The sequence below is a fragment of the Varroa jacobsoni genome, unplaced genomic scaffold (assembly GCF_002532875.2).
Source record: "Varroa jacobsoni isolate VJ856 unplaced genomic scaffold, vjacob_1.0 scaffold_1305, whole genome shotgun sequence".
Classification (NCBI taxonomy): domain Eukaryota; kingdom Metazoa; phylum Arthropoda; class Arachnida; order Mesostigmata; family Varroidae; genus Varroa; species Varroa jacobsoni.
This window is the reverse complement of record NW_019214207.1, coordinates 368898-372136: the sequence shown is the minus strand read 5'-3', so window position 1 is coordinate 372136 and position 3239 is coordinate 368898.

Below are 3239 nucleotides of genomic sequence, written 5' to 3'. Positions count from 1 at the left end.
AATAGCGGTACACACGTATATGCGACTCATTGTACCTGCTGTCTTCACTTTTTTCATATGACAACTAGCGATAGGCCATACGTTGTAGAACGTGCATCGCCCTCTTGTTGCAGGCGGCCACCGCTGTTCGAGGACCGTTACGTAGCCTCGAACTTGGTCCGCCACGTTCCGAAACCCAGTTTTCGCTTTCTGTGTTTTATCGTTCTGTTGTCACTTTTGCTTGTGTCTCTTATCACGTGGTCCGTATCGGGTGCGTGCTGCCACCGAAGTCAAGAGGCCACCGATACAAATGAGAGGCGATTCAAAAATGATACACGGTGCGTCCGCAAAAGGCCATAGAACGATTCCTACGACCACCGTCGCTATCACGTCCTGCGTTCCTTTTCGTCCAGTCCTATCAACCGGGGCGCTTCGGGAACTTTGGGACAAAAAGGGAGAGAGAGAGGGGGCGAGTCTGATAGTGAAAGAACCAACAGCAAGACCAAGTCGGGCCAGATACTCGACAGTGCAAAGGGACACTGCTATCGTTGTTGTCTGTATGCCTCGCCGTAAGGGCTCGATGGCAGAAGCAGACAGCCAGCGACACCGCGACTCTGGGAGCGTCGTGATAATGCCATCAGCCGCTTTCTCTTTCTCCTGCTTCATGGTCGTTCCACGTTGTGTAAACCAACAAACCACCGAATTCTCCATGAGCAGAGAGTCTCTTCGACGTCGTTCACTGACTGTTTCCGCGAACCCCTCCCGTAGCGGCGGCCACGGTTCCGCGACCACCACCGGTCCTTCGGCCCTGCCAACACCCAGTGGGCTGCTGATGCTACGATGTGGACGCCGACTGATTGTGGTCATAAAAACCAAACTGCGATAAAAATTATCATTTGTAACAATTAGAAGCACCACAAACGCCGTAGCTTCTGCCACTACCGTTCGACCATCGTCGTTGCTGATGGAGCTGGACAGAGGGCAGCAGCAGCAGCAAGATCGTGAAGGAAAAAACAAGATGGAAAATGCCTGACAACAGCAGTCGGCCGAAGGGCGGCAGCCGAGAGATCTACAACAACAACCGTTGGGAGAGTGTGACAAACAGGCAGACAAGAGAGCCAGGGAAAAGGAAATTTTGAGAGAGAGAGAGGGAGGGAGAGAGAGATAAGTGGAAATTGAGTAAACAGTGAGAAGCAGACGACACACGAGGATCCTGAATGGTTGAACAAAACAAATCTCTAGTCTTACAGCGTTTGCGCTACCAATGCTGAATCAATAATGAGAAAAACATAAGCAGTTACTGGTACCCGATACTCTGGTAAAGTGGGCGTAAGGAAACTAAATTTGGTTCCGGTGGAGATCCTATGGCGAGAAAACGTATCGCCAAGACGCCGCTTTCTGATGTTCCATCAGTGTCACCAAAGTGCACAAAAACAGAAAAGAAAAACTCCAACCCCTGGATAATTTTTCGAAAAGAATCTCCAATGTGTTCTATTCATTCACAACTGACTTTGCTAACAATGACGCCCTCGTATAATCAGAATCATAGTTATCCCTGCTGTCGTACCTTTAAGTGATGACCGTTTTCGCACTCGAAATTATAAGTAATCATTTGCTAGCAGTCTCTTTGTACGGTATCTACTGCCGTACTATATCCAGCAAACAGCCCATTCTAAAGATGGCCATGTACCTTACGGTGCGACGAAAATGTCACGGTAAGATAACTAGCACACTTTGTTTAAAAACTAAGACACTTGGTTTTTTCTCTTATTTTTGTGTTATATTGTCCAGCATAATAGAAATGACTAAGTAATTGACTTAGTAGTAGTGAGTAACTGACCTAACAACGTAATGGAAGCAAAATTCTTTCCTTTCGTACCATTACAAAAGAGATATACAATGGTATCAGAGGGCACCATTCGAAAATCAAATAAAAGCCTATCCAATATCGGAGCATTTATTTTATTCCGCTTTACGCTGCAGGCTCAATGTTGTCACGACGGAGGTTAACGCTTAGCCATGCTATTACAAAGTTACCCGCATTGTAGATGAGAAAATCCAAGAATCCAAAAAACAGTAGCATAATACAATTCACTGCCAGTCGGCTTTTTAAGAAAAAAATTTTCACTCGTATCTGCCGTTGGCCTATAGCCAAAGCTAGTTTGCGCTTCGTCCGATGAATGTTAATTTTGGTTAAGTGTTTATAAAAGACATAGTCTCGTGCGAAAAATGACCACCACATGTCGTTATCCTTAATCAGTTTATATAACAATCGAGGTACCTGACCATGGCGCTGCCATATTTTGTTTCACTCCACTTCTCGGTAATAATATCTCGCAATAAGTTAATATAACTAACCAATAAGGAACTTTTTCTTTTGCATATATTTGATACAGAGTCATCAACCATTCGAGCTCTTAAAAGGTTTAATTTTATGTATACTTATAAATATACTTAGCAAAAATAAGATTGTTTACGTTGGGGTATTTAAGAAAGGTAATCCGCACCATGATTACTTGTTGTCATCTTTTAGGGAATCGCATGTGAAGCATACCTCTATGGGACAACAAGGAAAATGATGCGGGATTCGAGCTTCATTCGATAAGGTTGGCAGACGTCATGAAGATATCACTACTGCGTTTTTTTTTTTGTTTTATTATTTGTCATGCTAAATATATTGATTGATAGAACGACGCCTAAAATATCAATACCTGAGCTGTTATTTCGAATATATTTGTCATATATCCGGAACAACGGCCTAGGCACTGTCGTTACGGAACGGCGTATTATTTATCCCCATCAGCTTCGTATTTACGAATATTAAGATGCAAAAATACTGGTATTTTCGTTTAGTCCATGCAGTTTAATGACTCAGCGAAAATTGTACTTAGCCTCGTTTCCCTTTGGCTCGTATAGGCGTCACAAGCGAATGTCGTACAGCCTAGCCAGGTACGATAACGGATCCGTTAACGGTAAACTGAGTCGTCACTTCGCTTTCATCTTGAAGTCATATGTTGCTTCCTTCCTTATCAAGAACGCTCAAGGAGTCCTTGCCTTCATTATTTCCTCACACCGTATCATTCACCGGCTTTTAGCAGTGCCGAGCGACTCCTGAGTCCTAATTTTTCGACCTCCTTTTCTTCTGGATCGTACCGCTGTCCAACGAAGATACCACATTCAGGACATAAGCCGTCAGAATAGCAGCACGATTTGGTCTAGAACCCTAATTCAGACTAGTCAGTTGGCAACGACCCACAACG